Source organism: Ailuropoda melanoleuca, chromosome 14, assembly GCF_002007445.2.
Source record: "Ailuropoda melanoleuca isolate Jingjing chromosome 14, ASM200744v2, whole genome shotgun sequence".
Taxonomy (NCBI): Eukaryota; Metazoa; Chordata; class Mammalia; order Carnivora; family Ursidae; genus Ailuropoda; species Ailuropoda melanoleuca.
In genome coordinates this window covers 38,558,317-38,585,432 of record NC_048231.1, presented here as the reverse complement: position 1 = coordinate 38,585,432, position 27,116 = coordinate 38,558,317, and the positions used below count along the sequence as shown (strand labels likewise).

The 27,116-nt window shown below is 52.4% G+C and overlaps 1 long non-coding RNA gene across 1 annotated transcript in view; it reads left to right on the top strand.

Moving 5' to 3' along the window:
• The first annotated feature begins 13,655 nt into the window (after window positions 1–13,655).
• The window catches only part of LOC109490766, a 28,955-nt gene continuing 15,494 nt past the window's right edge, over window positions 13,656–27,116 (top strand). The window contains exon 1 of the long non-coding RNA XR_002144152.2: window positions 13,656–13,762. This is a non-coding gene — a long non-coding RNA (uncharacterized LOC109490766). The remainder of the gene's footprint in view (window positions 13,763–27,116) is intronic.

The window sequence follows — 27,116 nt, the reverse complement described above, 5'->3', positions numbered from 1 at the left end:
GGGGGGGGCGGGGGGGAGCTGAGGTCCACCCTGTGGCAGGTGGGGCTGGCAGGAAGCCTCAGGACTCGGATCCCGGAGGCCTGCTGAGGGCCACGCCCAAGCCCGGGGTCCAAGCCCGGGGTCCAAGCCCGGGGTCTCGGGCGGCTGACTGGCCGGCCCAGAGGTCAGCGCTGCACGCAGGATGTGAGAGTCTGCCTGCTCCCTCTGGAGCGACTGGAAGGGTAAGAGCCTGGTCTCTCCACCGGCAAAATGCCTAGGGATTAATTAGTTTAATTGGTCCCTGCTTTGGGCCAAATAGTCAGTGTCAAAAGAGAAAAGTAAAAGATACTTTCCCATTTGGGAAGACAAAGACTGGCCCTGCTAATGGCGCAGGGTGGTAGTAACAACAAAAAGCCTTTGCTGGAGTTGACTTGAATGGCCTGGGAAGGCAGCTGGACCCTGGCAGGGACCCCCGTCGCATACCAAGCAGAGACGTGGGGCCTTGTGGGAAAGGACAGCCGACTCTGCGGGGGAGGCTGGGCCCAGGAATGTGCGCCGGCTGCCCCACTGGCCCGGCCTCGACACAAGCATCTCGGGCCCCTCGAGCCTCGGGATCAGGGGGTTCGGCCCCTGCCACCAAGGCCCCCAGCATCATTTGCAGGAAGAGACAGGCCCCTAGAGGAGCTTGGGCCCTGGCTGCCCCAGGCTGAGGCCCTGGCCTCCTGTTTGCATGCATTAATTGTCATGGGGCTGGGGAGTCTTGCAGGGGGATGGGCTTGAACCCGGCCCGCAGCTGTGGTTAAGATGCTCGAGGACATGTCCGGCTGCGGGGAGGGGTGATGGTGGAGAGGAGAGGGGCCAGAGCCCAAAGCCAAAGTTTCGGCCAGCTCTGTGACCTTGGGCCAGTCACTTGGATACCCCGGGCTGGTGGATCAGTCCTCAGCTGTGTAAATTACGCACACTCACTGCATTGTTAGGACGATGAGCGCAGAAGCGCTCTGTCACAGCGGCTGGGGCGTCTCAGGTGTGAGGACAGTTTGCAGTCCCGGGGGCCACTGTGACTAGTGCATGAATCATGGTGGAGGCTTGAGGAGTGGTCCCCTGCGTGCTTTCCGAATTAAGGAGGGGCGACAACCTAAAGGTTGGAAAATGCTTGGGGAACCAAGCATAGTTACTCTAGAAATCGAACGGGATCTCTTCTGTTTATATTCTACCAAGTCAAGGTAGAAAATATTTATCTTTGTTGTTTTACAAGCAGTGGCCTGTGGCCAGATGAGAAGGGGGCGTTGGTCCACGATGCTCAGAGGGCAAAGGGTGGCCGAAGCCCCGCCTGGAGGTTCCTCGTGCAGGACCGGGGTGGAGAGCCAGGGACCTGCAGTGGAGGCTTGTCTGTATGTTGGCTTGGTACTTTTATTTTTTATTGTGGCAAAATAGGTTAATATTGACTTTCTAAATAATTTTTAAGCGTACGGCTCAGGCACTGAGCACATTCCCACTGTTGACCTCAAGGTCCTTCCACTGGTGGAAGTTGTCACAATCCCTTCCTTTTTAAGACCAGAGAGTAGTCCAAGAGGACTTTGGTTTTATTCTGTGGACTGATGGCAGTGGGGAATTCAAAAAGAGAAAAAGGATTGGCCCTGACCCGGCCACCAACAAGGGAGTGCCAGGCCCCCTGCTCGGGGTGGGGTGGGGAGACAGGGTTCCTGGGGTGGATCCCGTGGGAGGACCCAGGGAGACATGATTTCAGGGGCTGACACGTCATTCCTCAGGCTAGAACTGGGGGCGGGGGAAGTGGGGTACTTGCACTGGGTGCAGAATGTAAGGGGCGTTCTCGGTCTCAGCGCTCCAGAGAAATCACGTTTTACGGTGATATTAAGGAAAATCAAAGTAATGCAAAAAAATTTGTGAGTAGCAAAATGCCAAAATTTTAAATAAAGACAGGATCAGTCTTAAGGGGTTGTTCTCTTTGTCTTGGGCTCCAGTGTGGCTTTTCATAGCATGGATCTCATCTCTATTTAAAATTTTATTTTTTTGTCATGGAGTTTTTGCATTAGTGTTGTCTTAAGTTGTGGTAGGATGTACATAACACAGACTTTGCCATTTTAACCACTTTTCGGTGTATAATTCAGCCACATTAAGTCCATTTACATTGTTGTACAACCAACACCATCCATCCATCCATCCCCAGAATGTTCACATTTTGCAAAACAGAAACTCTGTCCCTACTAAACACCAGCTTCCTCATTGCCGCTCCCCCAGGTCCTGGTGAACCCCCTTTCTACTTTCTGCCTCCATGAGTTTGTGTCCTCCAGGGACCTCAGGTAAGCGGAGTCATACGACCTTGGTTCTTTTGTGACCACTGATTTCACTTAGCACAGTGCCCTCAGGTTCATCCCTGCTATAGCAGGTGTCAGAATCTTTCCCTTTTACGAGTGGATAATACGCCCTTGCCTGCAGGGACCCCATCTCGTTTATCCAGTCATCTGCTAATTGAAGTTTGTGTTTGTTTCCACTTTCGGCCACTGTGAATAGTGCTGCTGTGAACACTGGTGTTCAAGGTTGTCCCCCCCCACACACACACACACATAGAAGGGGAACTCCTGGACTATACGGTAATTCTGTTTAATGTTTTGAGGAACCACCACGCTGTTTTCCACAATGGCTGCACCATTTTGCATTTCTATCAACAGTGCATGAGGATTCCAGTTTCTCTACATCTTTGCCAGCATTTGTTATTTTCCATTTTTAACTAATTTTTTTTTTTTTAGTTCTTTCCATCCCAGTGGGTGTGGTGTGGTACCTTACTGTGATTTTGCTCTGCATTTCCCTGCTGACTAATGATGTCGAGCATCTTTTCATGTGCTGGTTGACCATTTCTGTAACTTCTTTGGAGTGATGTCTGTTCAAGTCCTTTGCCCATTTTTGAATTGGGCTGATTATTGTTTTGTGGTTGCGTTGTTATTTGCATTACTTTTGACTTTAAAAATATCACACTAAATGTGGCTTGTCTTTATCATGGAGTTTTTGTGCCTCCTTCAATTTTGTACCTGAGGTGAGTACCTTTTTTGCTCACCCTAGTTCCAGACCTGTGTCTCTGTGGGGAGGAAAATTCCTAGATAAGCCCCTTGGAGGGGAGGGTGACCCTCGAGGTGGGGGAAGAGCAGGAAAAGAAGGGAGCATGGGGGCCTGGCAGGAAGAGGGGGAGGCCTGACGAAGGTCTGACCCCTGGTGTCCTCACGGCTGTGATGGAGCAGCTCCTCCCAACTTTCAGTAGAGCCAGTGCTCAGATATGGGCCTTCCACATGTGGTTTCTTATGGAAAGGAAGGACAAGGGGCCAAGTTCCACATTTGGGCCAACACCTGGGAGAGGTAAAGGAACAGCAGCAAACGTGGAGCGGAGAATGGGGACACAGAGGTGACCAGGAGAAGTCAAGTGTTCAGCAATGCTGGCTTCTCAGGGAGGCACTTGGATGTGTGCCAACGGATCTAGAACTTACGAGGAGGGAGACCCCAGAGGCAACACAGACGTAGCCTCCCACCTGCTGGGTTTTTCCGTGCCTGTGGCCACAGTGTGTCCACAGCACCAGGGAAGATGGGTCTGCTTTGAGAAGTCTGTTCCCCAAGCTCGAACTGCCAAAGGACTCATGTTGCTTCCTGCATCTCAGGCAGCATGTGGTGTATCTGTCACCACAGCTGTGCCCGAGGGTCATGGCAATGCTGTCCTAACTCTCCAAGTAACTGAGAGAACCTCAGAGTTCCCACCAGACTCCACCGCATACCACAGGACAATTAACACTGAGCTCTAACCATTTGTTCAGGCTCCTGGACAGCATTCTAAGAAGTGTGGTTACCCAGGTCACTAATAACACATCGGTTGGCCCTTATACTCAAAGACAGAAGAGCTCTTTTCAGGAGGCCCAGCTGAAACACCACATCCAAATATGATGAGCACTGTAAATCTACAAATCCAGCAAGTTTGACAAGTCCCAAGTAGGATAAATATAAAGAGAACCACACCAAGACACATCGCAGTGAATTTTCTGAAACTAGAGTTAGAGAGAAAATCCCCAAAGCAGCCAGAGAAGCATGAGACATACAGAGAGAACAATATAAAAATGTTTTCTTTTTGGAAACAATGCAAGCCATTAGTCAATAGGGTGACATCTTTAAAATAGTGAAAGAAGCTGTTAATCTAGAATTCTACACTCTGCAAAAATACCTTTCAAAATGAAGGCAAAATAGTTTTTAAGACACCAGCAGACTAGCACTCCAAGAAATGCTTAAGAAAGTTCTTTTTTTTAAAAAGGATTTTATTTATTTATTTGATATATATATATATATAGAGAGAGAGAGAGAGAGTGCGCATGAGTTGGGGGAGGGACAGAGGCAGAGGGAGAAGCAGACTCCCTGCTGATCAGGAATCCTGATGTGGGGGCTCAATCCCAGGATTCTGAGATCATGACCTGAACCAAAGGCAGATGCTTAATCAACTGAGCCACCCAGGCACCCCAGAAAGTTCTTCAAGTAGAAACAAAATGACATCAGGTGGAAAGTTGGATTTACAAAAAGTAGTGAAGAGTATTGGAAATGGAAACTATGTAGATAAATGTAAAAAAAATTTTGTTTTAAACAAAAGCCCACTTTAAGAGTGACTATTTGCAGTGATATTTGTGGCTCTCTGATGGTTCATAAATGTTATTAAATAATTAAAGCTGATTAAATACACTTAAATTATAGGCATCACATATACTCATTTCATCCAAATACAAATAGAAACTTAATAATAATAATAAACCCTTCCAGCATGTTCCCCAAAGGAAATAATGTTTGATATATATCATTCTACACATTTTGTATATTAAACATAAACATATAAAAACATATGGAGTATAAATTGTTATTGTACATGAAATGTTTCACATTATTCGTCCATATGCATTTAAAACAGTTATTAAAATATTTTTTCTCAACTTTTAATTTCCTTAAGAGACAATTGATTGCTTAAAACAAAATATTAACAAGGTACTGTGGTTCTTATTGCATATTGAAAGGTATAGCACAATGGACAGGAGAGGTGAAATGGAAGAATGCTGTTGTAAGATAACTCACATCACACCTGACATGGTATAACATAGTATAACATGGTATAAACCAGACTGTGAGAAGTTAAATATGCATATTTTAAATCCCAGAGCAACTGCTAAAAATTAGAACAAAGAGATATAGTTTATTGGATATTAGTGGGGAAAATGGAATTTAAAAAAACACAATTAATCCCAAGGAAGGAAGAAGAAAGGAAAAAAGGAACAAAGAACAGATGGGACAAATAGAAAACAGATAGAACTATGCTAGAATGAAAGCCAGTGATGCTGATAATTATATTAAATGTAAGGTCTAAATAGTCCAATAAAAGGCAGAGATTTCGACACTGGGTAAAAAAGCAAGGCCCAACTCTATGTTGCCTATAAGAAACCCATTTTAAATACACAAAAATCAATTGTGTGTATACATAGTATACATATGAATATATATATGTGTGTGTACACACACATATATGAGCAAGGAGCAGTTGCTAATCAAAATAAAAACATACTTTACTACAAATGAATCATAGAATCAAAAGGCGAAAGGATGGGGGAATATTGGAAAGCCATTGAAGCCAATCTGAAAGAGCTTCCAATGGCCAAAGCTGGAACAATTTGAGCAAGAGAATAAATAATGGTATTATCAAAGTATAATCCAAAGCATAAAGTGAATATCTGTTAGTCCACACCTATATAAAATAATAACCTAATAAATAAATAAGTGGGAGAATTCCATTTACAGAATTCCAATTAATAAATGTCAAAAGATAGAGGGGAACAGAAAAATCACCATAGAATTCAATGGAAGTAATGGAAGCAAGATACTCCAATGGATGTTAAAATTAGTGGGCAAAAGCTTAAGAAATAGCAGAACATTTGCTTCATCTCAAAGTGTCTCCCACCCCAAAGTTACTAATGAAAAGAAAAATAGTATAATACCATGCAGGAATCTGACAGACACTGTCTTCACCAAGTGATTGTGAATTCCCTGATATGATGCATGTTGCCTCAGTGGTGTTTTTCTCAATAATGCTTAACCTCAGATAATTATGTGAAGACATTAGACAAAGCCAGATTGAGGGACAGTCTACAAAATGCCTGACCATTACTCTTCAAAAGTGTCAAGTCATGAAAGACAGGAATACTGAACAACTGTCACAGGTTGTAGGAGACAACCTGTGGGATTCTGGAGTCAAAAAGAATCTAGTGGAAAAACTCGTAAAATCCAAATAAAGTCTGTAGTTTAGCTAATAGTATCATACCAATGTTAATTTCCTGTTTTTCATAATTGCACCATGATTTAGGTATTAACATTAAGGGAAGCTGATTGAAGGTTATATGATAATTCTTTGTACTCTTTTAGCAACTCTTCTGATACTTTGAAATTATCTCAAAACAAAAAAGCTTAAAAAATAATACCATTTACAGGGGCGCCTGGGTGGCACAGCAGTTAAGCGTCTGCCTTTGGCTCAGGGCGTGATCCTGGCGTTATGGGATCGAGCCCCACATCAGGCTCTTCTGCTATGAGCCTGCTTCTTCCTCTCCCATTCCCCCTGCTTGTGTTCCCTCTCTCGCTGGCTGTCTCTATCTCTGTCGAATAAATAAATAAAATCTTTAAAAAAATAATACCATTTACAATAGCATAAAATATATGAAGTGCCTCGGGGTTTATTTCACAAAATATACTCAAGACCTGCATGCTAAAATCTATAAACCAATGCTGAGAGAAATTAAAGATGGCATAAAGAAATAAAGAGATATACCATGTTCATGGATCCAAAAACTTTCTACTGTTAGATGTCAATTCTATCCTCAATGATCTATAGATTCAACATAATCCCAATTATAATTACAACATGTCTTTTTGTAGAAATTAACAAGGTGAGTCTAAAATTTAAATGGAAACGCAAAGGACCTAGAATAGCCAAAGCAATTTTCAAAAAGAACAAAGTGGGAGGATTTATACTATTGAATTTTAAGACCTATTATAAAGCAATAGTATGGCATTGACATAAGGATAGATATTCAGATCAGTGGAACCGAATAGAGAATCCAGAAAGGATTCTAGAGGATCCAGGTATATATGACCAATTGATTTTTTTAAAAAGGGGTCAAGTTAAATCACTGGGAAAAGCAAAACCTTTAAAACAAACGTTGGATATCTGTATGTAAAAATATAAACCTCAACCCCTACCTCACATCATACACAAAAATGAACTTGAAAGAGAACACAGACCTAAACATAAAGGCCAACACTATAAAACTTCTAGAAAATAAAAAATATTTGTGACCTTGGGGTAGGTGAAGGTTTCTTAATAAGACCCAAATGACCAAAAACATAAAAGTAAAACTTGGCAAAGTGGAGGTCATCAAAATGAGTAACATCTGCGTTTCAAAGGAACTGTTACAATGAATGGACAAATCACAGCCTGGGAGAACAGGTTTGCAAAACACCATACTGTAAAGGACTCTATCAGAAAACACAAGAACAGTTTTGCAACTCCATGATAAGACAAGCAGTGCAACATCGGACAAAAGCTTTGAGAGCCACTCCACAGAAGATGTGAAATGATCAATCCACCAGCGGCTCCTTCTGCCTGAAGTGCTCCCCCCATCCTCTGTTTCACTAAGTCCCTCCCTTACTGGAAGTCTTTGCTTAGATTTCACCTTCTCAGTGAGACCTCCCCTCACATTTTAGTGACTCCTACACTCTGCCCCAGCCTCTGCCGCCACACACGTACCCCAGATCCACCTGCTGCATGGCGATCTTTTCCTTTTTCCACAAAACTTATCACTTGCTACCACGTTGTGAAATGTACCTGTGCCTGTTCTTCATGATCTCTCCTGTAAGAATGAGCAAGGATTCTGGTTTGTTTTTTTTTTTTTTCACAGAATTGTCCCAAGTGTCCACAGTAGTACCAGGCACTAGCAGGTGTTCAAAAATATCCCTTTTATAAATGAGGAAATGAAAAATGGCTGCTTTTATGATTTTGTTTTGGTTTTGGTATCTGGCAGTTGGACTATGAAATGTCAGGGCATGAATTCGTTTTTATTTATCCAGCTACAGGCTCAACATAGTTCTTGAATCTAAAGAGTCCCATCCATTATCAGTTCTGGAAAATTCTTGGCCATTATATCTTTAAGTATTCCCCCCCGCTTCAGCCCCATTCTTTTTGTCGTTGTCTTCTGGAGCACCAACTGGATGCAGAGTATACTGTGAATTCTCTCCTTCATGTCTATTCTCTCTCTCTCTCTTTTTTTTCCCCCCAATCTCTTTTTCTCTCTGTGTGTCTTTGGGTCATTTCTTTGATTATACCTGCCATTTCATGAATTCTGTTTTCAGCTACATCTAATTTGCTCTTTTACCAAAAATTGAGGTTTTAATACTATTAGTAAGATTTTCATAGCCAGTGGTTTTGGTTCTTTTTCGAGTTTATTTGGTCTTTTTTGAAAGTATTCTGCTAATTGCCCGTAGTTTGGTTTCTTGATTTCCTTTCTTAAAACACTAAAAAACAGTTTAAGTTTCCTACTCAGTAATTGCATTTATGTGATGAACTTGGGGGTTCTAACTTGGGGTTGGGATTGCCTGTTTGACAGCTCTATATTTGTGGAAATCCTATGAGGCCAGGTTGGGGGGGGGATTTGAGTTTGCTTCCAGTAGCTGGACTTTGCCAGAAATATCTTTAAATTGCTTTTTACAATTTGGGGTTTTCTGGATCACAAAGATGGTGTAAATCCAACCCCCAACTCTTGTGAAGTAAGGACTGTGGATATGAATTCTCAGAGGGGTTAGTTTTCTAGATAGAGATGAACAGAGAGAGACAAACAGGTTACCTTGTTATCCTACTCGCTCCCTTGCTTGCTCTCTCTTTTTGTCAGGGTAGGGTAGCCTTAGGCAGGGTAGCCTGCGTTCTGCTTCAGCGACAAACAGTCCCTCCCACTGGTGAAACCTAACAAAGTCTTACTTCTTGAAGCTCTTGCAAAGTGTGCAGGGAATCTGAGCCACTCTCCAGGCAACTGTCTACCATGAGCCAGTCAATGATCCAGGTGTCATCAACCCCAACACAGCTCTGTCGTCTGAGTGTGCGGCCTCCACAGGCCCCTGGGGACTGGGGTGGGGCTAGCCCTGGAGAGTCTGGCACCGGCTTTTCATTGCTTTAGTCCAGAAGTGGTTCACCTCTCTTCTTCTCAGCACCCTTTGGCCAGAACCAGTCCCAAGAACAGGAAACCTGTTCATCTACGCCTGGAGGAAGAGGAACGTTGAACCTCAGTGGCCCTAGAAGTCATCACTCCTCCCGCAGGTGGAATTCACCTAGATGCGCATTCCTTGGAATGGGAGCCCTCTGAGTCAGCCTGGCTTTGGGCATGGATGCTGGTCCCAATGCGCCACCTTGCTCATGCCCAAGGCTCTCTCCTGTTCCTGAACACCCTCTCTGCGAGGATGCTGGGATGGCCTGACACCCTGAGGTTGCTTCGGTGTCAGGATCAGCTCGTCGCTCTCCCTTTCAGATCCCCTCAGTTTGGGCCCCTAGGTGACTCCTCCACTTTCGGCAAGCTCAGCTGCAAATTGCCAATGATGTTTATTGCATTTTATGTAGCATTCCCAGGCATTTCATTCCAGGAGGTAAGGATTCTTATTATTATCCACACTTTATAGGTGAGGAAACAGGCAGAAAGTCTCAGCAACCTGCCCGAGGACACACATTGGGGGTCCTGGAGCCTGGCTTCTTAGCCAGGCCTGTCTGACCCCACAGATAGCGCCTCCCTTGGCCTTCCTTGGGACAGAGAGGGATGGTGTCTCGCACGGAGACCCGGCACAGGCTTCGCAGAGGAGGCAACCTTTGACCTGGTCTGCAAGGATGTGAGGTCGGGGTGTGAGGGGACCCAGAGACACTTGTTGGCCGCTCCATAAATATTTGCTGAGTAAATGAATACATAAACAGCCAGCTAGAGGAAAGAGATGAATAATGGCTGTTGGTAAAGTGTGAGTCAGTTTCTTGCAATGGCTCGTGTTTGACCCACAGTTTTTCTACCTGCTCTTGCCTCATTTCCCAACCTAAACAAACCGGGAAGCACTTGTGGGAATGCCAAGGAGTGAGTCTCTCCTGCGGGCTCAGCCGTGGCAGTTGACCTAAAAGGACAAGCCTGTCTGAGCCCTCAGCAGAAGTGGCACAGAGGACCCAGCTGGGAGGTCAGCCCTGGCGCCCACGCTGAGACTGTCATCGGGGTGGCGAGAGTCCCCAGGCCGTCCCGCCAGCTCACCCGGGAGGAGCGAAAGCAAACAGGGAAATTCTGGGTTGAGCCTGGACTTCGGTCAGATCTCCTTCATAAACACCCTCCCTTGGTTTTAGTGTGGGGAGGGAACTTGAGTCCCTGGCCTGGAGGAAGGTTGAGATCCAGAAAGCGCCCCCCCCCTCCCGCAGGCAACCATGCAGGGAAACCTGGAGTGTCGGCCTGGGGCGGTAAATGGGGCACCGCACGGTACTCAGGCATGGTACTCAGAGCGTGGCGGAGGGGCCAGACGCCTTTCCAGCACTTCTGATTTCAGGTAGTGAGAGCTTCGAGAATAAAATCAAGAGGCCTTGGGGGTGGACTCCAGTTGAGGGCCTCTCGGGAACATTTAGAAGATGGAAATCTTGTTGTCTGCTCAGATGGCTGGGATGTTTCTGAAACACAGCTCGTCCTTATCGATCTCCTCCTGGAGGCCAGGCTCCAGCGAGTGCTTTCACACCCATTAACTTTGGCAATCCTCATAAAAGCCTGCAAGGCAGGCATCATTATCCCCGGTTCTTACATGAGGGATCGAAGATGCGGTGGTTAAGGAAGCTGTTCCCGGTCACTTAGCCGGGAAGTGTGGCTTGGGGATCCTGCTTGTCCGTTAGGTACAGCAGGCACAGCACAGGCATGTGTCTCTACGCCATTCTTAGGGGCTCACGAACATCTGTTCCATTTCGCCTACCGCGGAAAAATGTTGAAGTATTTGAACATTTATAACATTTTTTTTTAAATATAGATATTACTATGGTGTGGGCATGAACGTCACAACGAAGCTCTGGGGATTGTCACTTGGCTCAGCCTCTCCAGAGGCCAGGCTCTCCGGAGGTCCAAGAAGGGCCTGCGGATGACGCTTGCTACAAGGCTGTGGGTGGCTCCGGGGCACGCGACATCAAACACAGCTGTAGCAGAAGGGTGCCCCTCCCCAGCCCCCGAACATGACATACCGTTGCCGTTCCCACCCTGGAGTTGGGGGGTGGGGGGTCCGAGGCAGGCTTCTAAAGATGGGGAGTACTGAGCAGTAGAGATTCTGCCCTTTTGCTTGAGCATTCAGTCACACTGTAGCGTTTGTTTTTTAATAAACATTTCATTTTAAAAGGTTTTTTAAAAAATTTGTGAGAGAGTGTGTGTGCACAGGAGTGGGGGAAGGGGCAGAGAGAGAGAGAGAATCCTCAGGCTGACTCCCTGCTGAACACGGAGCCCAACATGGGGCTCAATCCCAAGACCCTGAGATCATGACTTGAGCCAAAATCAAGAGTTGGGCGCTCAACCAACTGAGCCACCCAAGTGCCCCAATAAATGTTTAATTGTAGAATAATTTCAGATTTATAGAGAAGTTGCAAAGACAGTACAGAGTTCCCTGCACCCCTCGGCCAGTTTCCCCCTGGTCACCATGGGACGTGTGCCAATACCAAGGAGCTGACATTGGTCCATTATTAACTGGACTCCAGACTTGATTTAGATTTCCCCAGTTGTCCCAGTGATGTTCTCTCTCTGCTCCGGCATCCGAGCAGGGGAATGCACCGCACGTAGTCCTCTTGTCTCCCCAGGCTCCTCTGGGCCATATCACGTTTTTTGATCCCTGCTCTGGGCCAAGGCAAGGGCCCTAGAGGTGAGTGGAGAGAGCTTTGGCCGCTGGCGCTTGTGGTCCAGGGAGGGAAGTGGATGTGGGCAAACGCTTGCGTCGTGCTGAAAAGCTCGCGGGATGACGTGGCCTGGTGCGGTGAGCCTGGACACAGGGCGCTCTGCCTGGGAAAACTGGCGAAGGCAGGCCTGAAATGCTCTGGAATTGCTTTGAAAGGAGGGGGGCTTGATTGAAAAGCTAGCTTGAATAATAACATCTAGCACTGTATTTTGATGGGATAATTGTTTTATATTTATAAAGATTCTTAATTATCTCCAGCAAATGCATTTAGCTCACTTGGTAATTGAATTAAGGAAAATGTCCTTTCAAGCACTGTGAGTAGTTGCTATAATAAAAAAGAAAGAATAACTTTAAAGCACTTCCCCACATGACCTAGACAAACTCATTATTACCGAAAGCTGAGTAATTCCATTAAGGACCCAGTTGGCTCTAATATGGCAGGTATTCTAGAGATGCTGAATTGAAATTGCAAGAGACAATGGAAATTTCCTTCCTTTGGGGACCCCTTGATGACCCCCATTTAGAGCTGATCCTTCCCTCCTGGGCCCTGGACGTGCTGCTGACCCCATGCCTGTATCACAATCACACTGCCTTGTGATCATCTCTGGGTCTGTCTCACACCCTGTTACCGCCTACATGGGTGTCTCGAGAGCTCGGGCTGCACCTTGCCCACTTAGGTATCACAAAAAAGAAGCACGTGCGACACTCCCGCATCGAGTTCTTCCACAGCCGTGAATATTTCTTCAGAAAACACCTTCTTCGAGTTTTATCTTTGGTTGGATGTGCTTTTTTTTAGCTTTATTGCACAACCATGGGGTTGCAAATGTCTGGGTTACAGGAATGCTGGTGACAAGGGCCTTGACTGGGGGTCCCACAGCATCGAGGAGACCATGCCTTGATGGCTCGAGTGTCCCAGGCTTGGCAGGCAGCTCAGGGGTGGGGGTGGGGTTGGGCGGGGCCCCAGGAGGATCCCGGACAGATTGGCCGTGAACTTGGAAGAAAATCAGTGTTCATCCTGGAGTTCATTGAATCACAAACGAGTCTCGAGATGCATGGCCACTTCCTGGCTCTTGCACAGGCCAGGTGAGCCTTCTGCTGATGGGGGAGCTGCCTGCTCCCCCCCCCCCACATTGCCTGTCCTGGAGCCAGAGCAGCCCTCGCGGCTGGTAGGACTTCTTAGAGTCGCCCACGGGCCTGCGGCGACTGGAGCAGGGTGGCTCCCCGGTTCTTTCAGAGGTGCATGAATTGAACAAGCAATTATTGAGTGCCCACTACGCCCAGACGCTGGGCCGGGCTCTGCTGATATGGCGAGGAGCCAGCCAGACAGGCCGCTTAATGCACGGAGTCTACAGTCCAGCGTGGGGACTGGCATTGAATGGTAAACGAAAGAAGAAAACAGGGTAACTAAAGACTGATAAGTGTTATCCACTAAGGTAATAAATCGGGGGTGTGAGGGAGGGGCTGGCGGGGCTGGAAGGCGCTGCCCGCACTCTGGACGCCTGCCACCCACTTGAGCCTGCAGGGGCCGGGCAGCCCTGGCCCACTCCCTTACCAGCCTCTCTCACAGCCAATGGCCACTCTGGACTTGTCTCCTCCCTTCTTCCTCTCCCCGTCACCTTCTCACGCCAACTCCAGCGTGCCCGTGGGACATCAGGTTGTCCTGGTGCCAACTGCCCCATCCTCTCTCATGTCCTAGTTCCGATGCTCCCACAGAGACCCTGCTTGTCCAGCTATGCAGCGACCGTCCCAGATGGGGACCACTCTGGTGCAATCGGTGGAGGTGGGTGCAAAGTGGGTGACCCGGGACCTGGGCGCTCAGGGGCAGGGGCGGTGGCATGGTGGGCACAGCCAGGGGCCTCCCATGCTGCAGAGAGGCGTGGGGCCTGGGGTGGGGTCCTGCTCTACCCCTTATCACGACTCGCAATCTCTGTGCCTCGGGTGAGTTATGCCCGGCACCCCACCTACCTACGTGCGCTCGTGCCCTGTGGAGGGACGCCGTCCTCTGCTGTGGACCTCTGCTGTCCCCTGCTCTGATCACCCACGAAGTGTCCTGGGCCGGTCAGAGGCAGGAAACTCGAAGTGATTTTGTAACTTATGTAATGATGGACGGATGTAAGGGCTGCTTTGCGGCCCATAGTGACGGTTTCAAAGGGCGGCTCTGGGCGGGAGCTCGTTATCCGTTTTTATAGAATTCCACATCCTTTCTGAATCTTGGGATTATAAAACAGCCACAGAGAAATCATGCACCCCATTAACATCGAGACTTTTATGTATTTACAATTCAGCTTAAATTTTTACCAAGAGAGGTTTTCAAAATGTAACATGTGTTAGTCACTGTGTGAATTGCGAAACCAAGGGAATATCTCCAAAGTGCTGGCCTTGACAATGTAATCTGGCAAGGCTTGGGGACGAATAAAAATAACACTTCTCAGCATCGCTGTCTCAAAGGGTAGGAGGGATCTGGAGCCCTCCTGAGCCCATAGGTAGTTGGTTTGCATGAGCTGGACGGTGGCTGGTGCGCCAGGGGCAGCGGGAAGACAGCGTGTCTGGGGAGGAGGGGGGCCTGGTGTGAGTTCTAGCTCTGCCAGTCACTGGCCAGGTGACCTCGGGCGTTTTCCAGACCCTTCTGTGCAGGGAGAGGAGCCCAGGTGGTACCACAGTGATAGAAAGTTCCCACTTGGCCCCACTGACTCCCAGGTGATGTGAAACCCAGAGGCACCCGTGCCCGTCCCCACACCGAAATCCCGGGCGGCCCCACGGGCTGCTCCGTAGTGGGCGCGGTGTCTGGGAGGTTGGAGGGAGGTGGCGCCCCAGCGGTACGGCTAGCTTGGTTTCTACACACAGCAAGCCTGCACCTCCCTGCTGAGCCACGAGCCTGCAGGTGGCTTGCTGAACACGTGGTTTCTGGATGTGACATGAAAGTTAGCATTTGCACTCTTTGTCTGGGTTCCCTGGGTTTGTTTTTCCTGCACTTACAGTCCTGAAATATTCCTGATTGTGTTTATGTTGAGGCAGGACATGTGGAAGCGGGGGCTGCCGTCCCAGGATCTGCTGGGCCCTGCCTCCAGCATCCTTCCGCGGGGTACTGGCACGCACCGCAGCTGGGATCCGGAGCCGGCCACGTGCACAGGCACCCACGGCACCTGCCCCTGCCTCCCGCTCCTGGGTGTCTGTTGATGGTGCCAACTGCATCACATCTTCTACCTGGGAGGGACGTCCCTGTCCATCGGGGATGTCGGCTTTCAGGGGAAGGCACACGAAGGATTTCTGACCCTCACTGCCACCAGGGAGTGAGGACTGGGATGATTCCCGTTCTACAGATGACAAAACAGAGCCTTGGGAGTGGCTTGCTTGCCCCGGGTCTCACAGGCAGTACAGACAAAGCCGGGGTGAAAAGGGGTCATTGTTTCTATTCTGAATACCCTTCTTCTGCTGTCCCTTCTCCGAGGTGTTGTCTGCAGTTCCTCACCACCATATGGGACGGCCTGGAGCCTCCCTGACAGTGCCCGCGAGGGCCCCGCGTGTGCGTTCCCCTTGGCTCCATCCGGGCCTCCCTCCCGGCTTGGGTTATATGCCGCCGAACCAAACCCCTCCTGCTCTCCGGCACTGCTCTTTAAACGGCTGGCGTCCTGCTTGACTATCACGACTGTGAACCCCAGGTGGACAGGAGCCCCGGGCTGGCAGCCCCATGCCCCGTCCTGACTGGCCATGCAGTGGACTCTCAGCCTCGCCTGTTGACCGGTGACTTGTTGTTCTGAGGCTGGGCTCCACGTGTCTGGCCACAGGAGGCTAGGTCTCCCCCCGTCCCGGCCCCCTGCCCCCAGGTCCTTGGCTGGCCAGCATTTCAAATGATATTGTTTCATATTAAATTATTTTAAATTCCATGGACCCTGGTTTCACAATCAAATAATTCGATCTTGTTTACAAATGGAATTTTTACTTTTTGACGGTCTCTAGCTTTGCTGGGGTGGACGGTCAGTGAAAGCGTGTCCTCCCGTGCCCTCCCGTGCACCTCTGCTGCCCTCCCCGGGGGGCACCATGGGGCCTGGGGACCGTCCTGGGGGCTGTGAACGGGGCTGTCCCTTCACTGCATGCGGGGCACAGAATGTGGGGGCCTCTCTTGGCCTCCCTGGGCCTCTCCCACTTTCCAGCTTCTGCCATGAGAAAAACAAATAACAGGATTAGAGGGGGCCTTGGATTCCTGTGGTCCCAACACCCCTTTTTATAGCTTAGGAAGCTGAGGTGCGATACCCTGGGCCCTGTGTCTGGCTCGGGCCCCGGCCCCAGGTCTTTGGACGCCCTTGTCCAGGGGCGGCTCTACGTGTCGCTCTTCTCCCCCTAAATCCCTGTCAGCTGGTCCAACTGCTTTGGGCCACAGGGACACAGACGTGGAGAGACATGGGCTGTGACCTCTGGAGGCTTGTCATCTGGGGGCTGGGATGGGGACAAGGGGAGAGAAGTGTCTGCAGGACGAGGCCATGGCTCAGTGGCCTAGGAGGGGGCAAAAGGTCCCGAAGGGCCAGGTGGGGTGGAGACGGCAGGGGAAGCACAGAGATGGTGTCTGCAAAGCCACGGAAGCAGCTGAGCTTGGCGGTTGTGGCCCGGCCCGTGTCAAGGCAGATGATTAGACGCAGCATGTGAGTATCTTAACTGGTGGGCTAAATTTCAGTCTTTCCCAACAAGTCCCCTTGTCCCTCCGGAGACTGCCTCCTTACCCAGCAGTGCCACTTTCACTGGAAACAGGTTTGCAGCCTCTCTTCTGGAAACTTCTCTAGGCCAGTAATGGTGCAGGGGCAGATGGGCTTCATTGGTTTGTGGTCACTCGGATGGGTGACCTGGGTTGGCCCCAGCAGCAGCCCCGCTGGGCTTGGCTCAGAATGGCATCTGGCTGTTTCCACAAGTTGCCGGCTCTCTGAGGTCACAGCCGAACGTGCTAAGGAGGCCACACAATGGGCTGTCTCCGCAGGCCGCCCCCCTCCCCCCCCCCCGCCCCAAGGGGCCCAAGGCAGGCGTCCCAGCCAGCCCTGGGCTGCAGAGCGCTGCCTTGGGAGATGCTCAGAGAAAGCTGGCTGATAATGTCCTCACTGACTTCCCAGCCACCAAGGGGGCCTTCATTCTACCAAACGTCCTAGGGACCGAATGCTGGGCAGGGCCTGATGGGCGTGAGCAACTGGCTGCTGGCTGTGGCTCCTGCCTGTCCCCCCGGGGTCCCCGAGACGTCCCTCAGCCCTGGAGCCCACTCCCAGTCTCCGTGTCTCTACTGCATCACTCCGGCCCTTGCAGCCCCGCACTGCCTTGCAAGGTTGTCCCCGAGGGGGTGCCTGGGGCAGATCGGAAACTACCCAGACCACAGTGATCCCAGGGCTGGCAGGCGTTTTCGGAGATGGGACGCTAGTCCTCGTCAATGGAAGTGTGAATCCAGCCACAGTGAAAATGCATACACCGTTTGGGCCGGAATCGACACTTCTAGGAACTAACCTGACTTCCTGGTGGCCCGGTGTCGGAAACGGCGACCAAGGATGCGCCCGTGGGACTAAAGGCTCCTGAGCAAGAGGGAGGAGGGTCTGCCTGCACATGTTGGGATGGACAGGTCTCTAGAATCGACAGGGCAAAGAAAGCAAGATGCCGAACAAAGTCTGATCCATTTTGAGTTACAAAAGGGGGAAGAGGTAGATGGGCGTATTGCTGGGGGCGAATTCTGGGAGTCGATTCCTCCCGTTGGGAGCCCTTCTCCAGGTGCTTGCGGGCCTGTAACTCGCCAGGTCCTCAGAGGGCCCGGGAGGTTGGTACTACCATTTGGCCCCTCTGCCGATGAGGATGCCGAGGTCTGGGGAGCTGAGGGCCCTGCCTGGGCATGGGGGGGAGGTGCAAGCCCTGAGCCCGAGCCCCTGTCTGCCATGCTGCTGGCCGCGAGGCCTCGGGCGGGGGGCTGTGGGCTTCCACTGATCACCTTTTCCGTGTCCTCTGTGGCCTCTCTCTAGCTGCAAGTATGCCTTTATTTTAGTAAATGTCAACAGCAGTATCTGGAGGGGCCTAACAGACTTTCATTCCCTGACTGCGTTTTTCCGTATTAAAGAGAGAAACACGATCATGCCTTTTAAAAACTGACCCCCCCCCCCGCCCGAAGGGAATACTGGGACCTTAGGGAAAAAACTGAAGAAAACACCAGGATTCCAGAAAGTGAGCCCTCAGGGCTCTCAGGGGGGCCCACCGGCGCTTGCTTACAGGTCAGCTCTATTTCCCGTGGTTTCCAGAACGTGGGAGACGGAAGACCCCTGGACAATTTCTGGTCCAAGTCCTCATTTTATGGGGGGCTAAGTGAGGCCAAGAGAGGGGCTGCCTTGCTCTAGGTGTCCCCCCGGCCCCACTCAGGGCCCACCCCGATTCTCTGAAACAAAAGCTGGAGAGGAGGACGCCACTTATTTCTCTGCCATAGTTGCTTGATAACCGAGCTGAAGCAGCCAAGGGCCTCTATTTCGCCCCAGACAGAATCCAAAGACCACCTGGGACAGAACTGTCTCCTGTCGGCCTGGCCCCCAAATGCCCGCCTCCCTGGTACGACCCTGTCCCCAATTCCACACACACTCGACCTGGCGGTCGCCGTTCTGCCACTCACGTGGCTGTTAAGAGGGTGACGTTGCCATTGGTGTCCCAGCAGTCTGGTGCGGGAAGGCTGCTTTAGACGGTGAGGGCCAAGTTTCCACAGGCGACGGTGGTGTGGCAGGCATCCAGCTGTGCCCTTGCCAGAGGACCCCCTCCCCCGGGCCTCAGTTTCCCCTTCTGTAGAACAATGGGGGTGGCCTAGAGGACCTCAGGTCTTTAAGATGTTCTTGTTCCTGGCCTCACTCCTGCTGCAGGTCAGAGGAAGGAAAGACCAATGGGGCTTGGGGATCAGGGTCCTCTCTCCATGGAGACCCGCTCACCCGATCTCTGGCCAGTCTCCCGATGGTCATCTGGGCAACAGTGGGCTCTAGCCCCAGGCCTCCTACTTGTTGGTGACCTTGATTTTTAGACCCTTGTAAACTCGGTAATAGAGAGTATCCATAAAGACAAAGGGCCTCATTTAACAGAGAGGAACTAGACCATGAGGGGCTGTGAAGGCCGCAGAATCTGGCCGGCAGCCCCCCCCCAAAACCTGGTGTGCACCCCATGTCCCTCCATCACAACAGACCCCTCACCTCCAGAGGCTTGACTTAGAGCAGCAATTCCGCCCCATCCCCACTGCGGGCTTTCTTCATTCTCGATGTCTGTCCACTTGCTGGGCGGGGGGCGGGGGGGAGGTCATCTCTCCTACGTGGGCTCCCAAACTCCACCCTTATTTCCCTGAACCAGGCCTCCTAGCTTCCATCTTACAAGGGAGGCCGCAGATGCAGGGGCTGGGGGTCTCAGTGCTCAGTGACCAAGGAGCTTAGCCTGCCTTGGTAGCTGCGCATCGCCCGATGTTCCCACAGTGATGGTGGGATGCGCGCGGTGGCCTGGGGTCTGGAGCACAGATGTGGTCTTGGCCGTCTGTGCTCGACACCAGGAGCACATCCCCTCTTCGTCCCATCTGGGACCTGGTCTCTGGCCTTGGCCCTGGGTTTTAGTGCCCTTAAGAATACACACTAAAGCAAAAACATGGGTTGTTTATGCTGGTGGAAAACCTCAGAGGAAGACATATTGGGGGAGGCACTGGGTGAAGGGCAGTGACCAAGGTGACAGGTTGGCAGGGAAGGAAAAAAAATTAAGATGTATCCAAAGTCCAGCGGGCAGGGGGACAGAAAGCAAGAGGGAAGTGCGAGGTGAGTAGGACACAGGTGAGAGCCAAGTGGGCCAGCAGGAGGAGGGGAGGGCGGGGTCCCCGGCCCTCAGAGGAACCTGCCTGCCTCTGTGCACGCTGCCTGTCTGCCTTACAAGGCCAGCTTCATCATCTCTGATGGCCCAGGGCTCCAGGGGTCCGTGCAGCTCAAAGCATTTTCTAGAAGGCTCGCACACACCGTGAAGAGCTGTCTGGCAGAAATAATGCTTGGATGAAGCAGGTGGGCAGACGGCGGCTCTCATGGATGGGGGAGGCAAGCCACATACCTGAGCCCACCGTTGGGGGGGCCAGAAGCTCGGGTCTCTGGCACCTGCTTTCCAGGTGGACAGATTCAAGGAAAACACCAGTGCCCGGGACCCAGGGTCAGGACACACCTCAGAAGGCATCCTGCGCTGGCCCCAAATGTGGCTCAGAGGGCGACACGGTGTCAGCTGGTGCTGGGCACCTCGCTCCTGGATGGGGACAGTTTTCCTCATGGGACAACAGGTACCACGTGTGTGTCTGTGTGCACGCATGTGTCTATGCACGGGGAATGGGGATGCAAGAGCCCCCCCCCCCCCACATTGCAGTTCAAAGCCTGGAGAATGAGCCCTGCCAGTACTTTAGTCTTCCCTCCGGTGTGCACAGATGGGCAGTGAAGGCCACAGGAAAGCAGTGGCAGGGGTGTCCACTGCTCTCAGTCCCCCTGTAAGGGCCCAAAAGGAGGAAAATGGCAGGCCAGAACAGCTGGAATATACAAGAGCAACTTCAAAGAGATAAAAAGCTGTCAGAGGAACAAAACAAGTAAAACAGAAAATCCTTACGAGGGAAAATTGACTCAGAAGGACAGACTGCAGAAGCCACGTGGATGGGGCTGGCTCCGCAGAGCTGTCATAGACCTGTGGGTCCGTTGGACACTGGGCTGCCGTGACCTGCTGCAGCCCTCAGAGGCAGGGTGGGGCAGAGGTGGTGGGGGAGGAACCCTGCAGCCCCCTTGCGCTCAGAGGCAGGGGAGGGAGGGTGGCATGTTCAGGGCCGGAGGGCCAGAGAGACCCCGCCGTTCCTGTTTCCTTTTCATTTCTTCTGCCACTTGCCTCCTGCTGCAGCCAAACCAGCTCCTTCCTGCTTCTTTGTACTGGACCTGGTCCTGGATTAGGCCTTTGCATGAACAGGTGCAAGAACATCCCTCCAGAGCTTTGCTGGCACCTTCCCCTTCAGCACCACCTCCCCTGGCCACAGACACAGCCCATCCTGGCTGCACCCCCTGCACCGTCTGCCCGTCTCCCACTAGAACGTCGGCTCCATGGGCAGGGACCTGGGTGTCCGCAGCAGGGCCTGGCCCACAGAAGGCCTCTGTCCATTGCCGGGGACACAGAGGTTCCCTGCACAGTGACCTCCCACCTCAGGGCCATAGGAGACTCATAAAGCCTGAAGAAACTTGAGGGAAAGAGGCCTTCCACCAGTTTTCATGTTTCCAGAAAATTCTATTGCCTCCTCAAGAGCGAGTTAGCCATCTATTTCCTAATGTTTATTTACTGATTATAGGAAGGCTGGAGTGGTTAAAGTGTGAGAGCAATTTGCCAAATAAAACACACACGGCCAGTGTATGTGTGCCTGCATGCGTGTGCGTGTGCGAGTGCGTGCATAATTGGTACATGTGTGCCTGTGTGCAGAGAATGCAGGGCAGCTATCCCGGTCCCGTGTCTGTGACTTCGCCACTGAAGCAGTGAGCGAGTCCAGGGAGGGGGTGCAGGAACACTGCGGGTCTGCCCCCGGGGCGGGGGACTCTCAAAGGCAAATGGATTCCGCCCTCTCAGGGCCAGGGAGTAATTCCCCCTGTTGCCTGGGGGAGCTCCTTTTCCCACCCCCAGGAGAGGAGTCATCTCTCGAGGGTGGCTGGGGAGACAGCATGAAGCAGGAGTCCTCTCTGCCCGGCCCCAGGGAGGACGCGGGGCAGGGACCCAGGGGCTGTGCGTCAGGCCCAATGTGACAATATTCCAAGGCCAGGGGAGCTGGCCTAGTCTCACTTCTACCCTTACTAACTGTGTGACACCCCTCTGGGACCCCAATACTTCATTTGCAACATGGGGAGAAGAGCAGCACCTGTGCCCAACAGAGCACCGTTGTGAGCGCCTGTGTCTGTCCCGCGTTGTGGCACGGGAGTGCTGGAGGGGGCGTGCAGCGCCCGGCGGACCGCTGGTGGTCCACGGGTGTGTGCATAGAGCGTCTGAGTTCCATCCGGGCAGTAGGACTTAATGGGGCTCGGTGGAGGCTGAGCAGGACTGAACCCTGCAGTGGGAACCCAGGAGGAGGTGGCCCAGAGGGAAGCTGGGAGCTGAGCCGGCCGGGGGAGAATCCCACTGGGAGGCGGGCAGACCGGGCCACATTCTGGGCAGGACCAGAGGTGCAGTCGAGAGGCAGAGGAACAAAAGGGACACTGAGTCCACCTCTCATTTTGTGCCTGTCTCGTTCGATCCTCCCCGTGACCGTAGGAGGTGAGCACAGTCACCCCCATTCTACGAGAAAGAAACTCAGTGGAGGGAGGTGAATTCCCTAGCGTCATGGCTCTAGAAATCCCAGCAAGATGGTTGGACTCCAGCGCTGGGATAGGGGGACGCCGACATAGCCAGCGGGGACTGAGGGTGCCCCCAGATGGAGTCCCAAGCTCCTTCAGCCCACAGGGCCTCAGCTCTGCAAACTCTGGGCTGCAACCCCCTGGGGTCGTGGGATCAGGTTAGCAGGTGGCTGCCAGCACGGAGAAGACATGAAACGGGGTAACAACCCTCAGGGTTCACAATGCATGGAAAGAGAAGTGCTCTCTCGTGAAAACGTTCAGCTGGACGTGTGTAAAAGTTCGTTGCTTGTTGTATATGCAGCCATCCTGTGTGCACTGGGTTGAGATGCACAATGTATTTCTTACCCCAGCCACGGTCAGCAAGCTTTGAAAGCCACTGCTTTCAGCCTTTCTCTGTTCTGCAGGGGCCTCCGGGCCTTTGTTCTCGGAACAAGAAGGCCAGTGCTGGGCACAGGACAGGAGCCAGGCCGTGCTGGAGGATTTCCGCTCTGTGCCCCCACCCGCACACCAATGGGGCTGGCGCAGCAAGGTGACAGCACCGCTGTGTGGGGTCTGAGAGGTTGGGGTGTCGAGATGTGACTGCAATCCCACGGCGCCTCACCTGCAGGTCAGGGGTGCTCCGGAGGTCCCCAAAGCGAGGCCCTAAAGGGGCCTCCCCAGGCTGACCTGCTCTGAGAGCCACTGAACCCCACGTGGTAATGGGGACCCGGCAGAGTGAGAGCTTTCCCGTCCCTGAGCCAATGTCCATGGCCAAGGAGAGTGCCTTGGGGAGCAGAGGGCTGTCAGGGTAATGACACTGGCAGGGGCCAAGAAGTGCCCGGCTGGGGTGGGAGGCCTGTCGGGGAAGCCGTCTGAACTCCCTCCCGCCAGCAGTGGGCACCTGGAGGAAGGCTTTTCATCAGATTTGTTTTTCATTCGGTAACTAACTTTGGCTGGAGTGTGGGGCTGGCCCCCTGGATCTGTAGGGCTTCCTCTTGATGGTCCCACTCCCACCACAGAGCCCCGGATATGGGGCACAAAGCCCTGGGTGGACATTTTCAGATGTACCCTCCCTACGTTGCAGGACATTCTTCTCCTCCCTTTCCCCAAGCACTCACAGACATTGTTACTTCTTCTATTACGGCCACGTTGTTTTAAGGTCTCCAAGGCCAGAGGCCAGCTGTCTCCTTTTCTAAATATCGCTGAACATTCTGAATGTTCAAACTATGTGAGTTGGCTGTTTTGTTTCTTGGAGAGTGTCAGGGGCCCACCCCCACAAGGGAGGCTGGGAAGATTCTCAGACAAACTTTGCAGGGGCCTCTTCGTAGTGGGGAAGCATTCGTTCCCCTCCTGGGAATGGGCCTCTGGTTTGGGCAATTCGAGGCACCTCGAAACCTTCAGTTGTCACAAACAGGCACAAAGCGAGCTGGCATCCCAACCAGAGGCCTCATCCCGCTCTTGTCCTAGCTGGATTTCCCGGGTGCCGTGCAGGCGGGCCCAAGTGCTGTGAAAGGGACTTTAGTTTTCCCAGTGAAACAGTACCAAACAAAGATGGAAACAAACAAAAAACCCCAAACACTCTCACACACACCTAAATGCAACTGCGTCATCAGGCTGGAGGTTGGACATGCTGTCGCCTTTGTGGGTTACGAACAAAGATGTCCCTTTGGTTGGCCTGCTCTTCAGACTCTGGGCTGCCGATGGGACAAAGCAGCCTGGGGGCTTCTCTGATCCTAAGTTTTGGTCCAGACTTTGGTTACTTTGGCTTTGTGTGTGAAAATAACACACGGGTCCCCCGGTCATGTTGCTGAGCGGACTGCCATGGAGTGTTTAAAGGAGAGAGAACGCTGGAAAACGGAGAGGGTCCTCCAGATGGGACCACGACACTGCGGGCGGGTGTGGGTCCCGTCTGCAGGTCCAGGGCACCTCCCCCACTGCAGGTGCACAACGGACCGTCTGGCTCATGACATCATCACCCACATCATAACGGTCAGGGGGCCCGAGCACCAGGAACCTCGCATCACAACACGCCTTCCCGTCAAGCGGCATTTTCCCTCATGGACTGCAGCCAGCTGCACCTCGACTGGCCTCCGGTTTCCCCAGTGTCCACAAAACTGTATTTTCCCCTCTCCTGTCCAGTTTAAAGGTTATTCCTAAAAAGCAGCAGTTGACGTATTTTTGTTTTTTTCCGACTCAAAAAATTATTTACCAGGAACACACAAATTATTTGTTTTACCTTACTCCACTTGCTCATTGACACAAGATCACTGGAAAAGAACAAATGGAAGATTAGCTTAAAAACTGATTTTTTTTTACAGCCATTGGGGTTACTGACATTAGAACATTTGCAGTTTAAAGCAAATGCAAGGTCACTCGGTTTGTTACAGACTAGTTAAATATTACTGTTTTGTACAGAACAAAAACAGATATTCCTTTGGTTAAAAAAATTGATGACTTTTTCTGTGCTATGTTTATGTCAAGTGGAAAACGATTCTAATTTTATCTCTGTTCAATAAGCAGATTAAAACAAATCATGAGGCTGACGCTGTTTACAATTCTCTGAGCAGCTCAAGGAAAGAAAATCACCTTGAATCTAGCATTTTCTGAGCCCACTAAAACAGCCAGGTCCCTCAGACCATCTGGGAAGGAATTAATTCCATCTATGTGTTAGTTTAATATGAAATTGTTTTATTTTGACTCTAATTTCCTTCAGGCTATTAGGGAGGAAAAGAAAAAAATAGGAGAGCAGGAGAAAGACAGGCTTTGGTTCCTCACCATTTTCTCTGCAGGGTTTTCTTGGTTTCGGCTTTTGCTTTTTAAATGCTTCGCTTCTTTTGGTTGAAAAATGTACAAAATGTGTATTTTAAGTATCAAAAAATTATATATTTTGAACATGACAAAATTTGAGATCCACAATACACTCTGGCAAAAATATTATTAAAAAATACCGTTTGCTTTCACTCCGCTTAAACTGAAATGTCATTCTTTTTATTTCATATTTTCTGATCTGTTCAGTCTGACATTTGTTAGATGTGAGAAAGTTCTGTAGACTATTCCAAAAAATATTGGAAAAAAGTAAACAACCGATATGTAAAATTTCCACGGAACCACGCTTGCCTGGCTAACGCTAGTTTTCCAAGCAGCGTTGCGCCGGGTTCTCGGAGGGCAGCGCGGCGGGGGCGCCGGCGGCGGCCTTCTCCCCGCTCGCCCGAGGCCGGCTCCGCCCGCAGCCCCGGGCGCCCTCCCGCCGTCCCGCGCCCCGGCCCCGCGCGGCCTTCCAGTTGGCGGGCGTTTTCCCTCTCTGCGGCGCACGGAGGCCGCGGGGAGATCCCCGCGGGGGCCGGAAGAGGGGGTGCGGCCTGCGGGCATGGGTCCGGCCGCGTCCCACCTGCTCCTCCCGGCCCGGCGCTCCCCGAGCCTCTGCCGCCGCCCGAGCTCACGGCCAGGGCCACCTGGCGGACCGTCCTGAGCTCACTCTTCCGCCGGGCTTCCATTTGGCTTTTATCTGCCTCCCCCATCCTAACTGGCTCCAGATTTGCCACTTCGGAGGCGCGGCGACTCAGCCGGGCCGCGCTCTTAGCCGCTCGGGGACTCCAGAGCAATGCACCCGCGCGAGCTCACGGCCCGGCCCTCGGGGGGACAGGGCCACGGGCGGGGAGCGGGCCGTGGGGCCGGGGCTCAGCGCTCTGACTCCGCTGCCTGCCCCGGGCACTGGCCTGGCTTTCTCCGCGCGGAGCGTAGCGGAGCTGTTTGGGGGTCCGCACAGCCTCCTCCAGGTTAGGCAGGCTTGGGGAGGGGTCCCCAGGGCCTCCGGGCGCCCTCGGAAGCGGGCGCGGCGGGCGGCGCAGCGCACACACTAGCTCCCAGGCCCTGCGCTCCGGGCAGCCACGACGCTCAGCCCTCCCGGGAGGGCGAGACCACCCACGCCGCCGCCGACGTGGTAACCCGGTTGTCGCCGAGGCCTGGGGGCGGTGCGGGTCGGGGGCTCTGCCTGGCCTCCGCAGCACCACCATTCTGAATGACTGTCCTCAGTGGGGAGACCCCAAGTCGAACTGCTCCGAGCCTGTCAGACCCCCAGTGCCCCGCGCCCCCCGGCCTGCCTCAGCTGCTGGGCCCCGCAGGCGCCGGGCACCGGAGGGGGAGGGCCCCAAGGGCCCAGGGCACAGTTCCAAAGGCCAGAAAATGGAAACTGTGCGAAAAGAATCCCCAAATCCGGCCGGGCCCCAAGCCCACCAGCTTACATAAAGCCCCAGGAGCCCGCCCGCGGCCTCCCCGCCTCGGGGTGAACAATTGGCGGGCGCCCGGCCAGGCTGCCCTGGGACTGGCACCACCACCGGGCCCCTGACCACGGGCCCGGCGTGACCTCGGGGAGGGGGCAGGGGTCTCGGCCTCTTCCCACCATCTGCCCCGAGAAACATTTAACTGGCCTTTAATCACATTAGCAGCCGGCCCCAATTAGGGCCGCGGGAGGGGGAGGCAGGAGGAAACCGCCGCAGTGTCACTCGAGGATAAAGATCCTTTCATGCCCTGGGCCTGGCCGTGGGTAACGCGGCGGGCGCCATCCCCAGCCTTTGATTGCCGGCGCCTGGGCCTCGCCGACGCCGCCATCTCTTTCCCCGCCCCCCAGCCCCCAAAGTGCCTTCGCCCTCGGGTGACCGCGTGGGCACGCAGGGCAGCCTCCGAGGCCCGGGCCCACGCCCGCGCGCGCACTCCGGCCGAAGCCTGGGGCCCGCGCCTGCGCACGGGAGCGCTCGAGGGGGCGGCGGGGGCTCGTACAGGGCGCCAGGGACGCCAGCGCCCGGG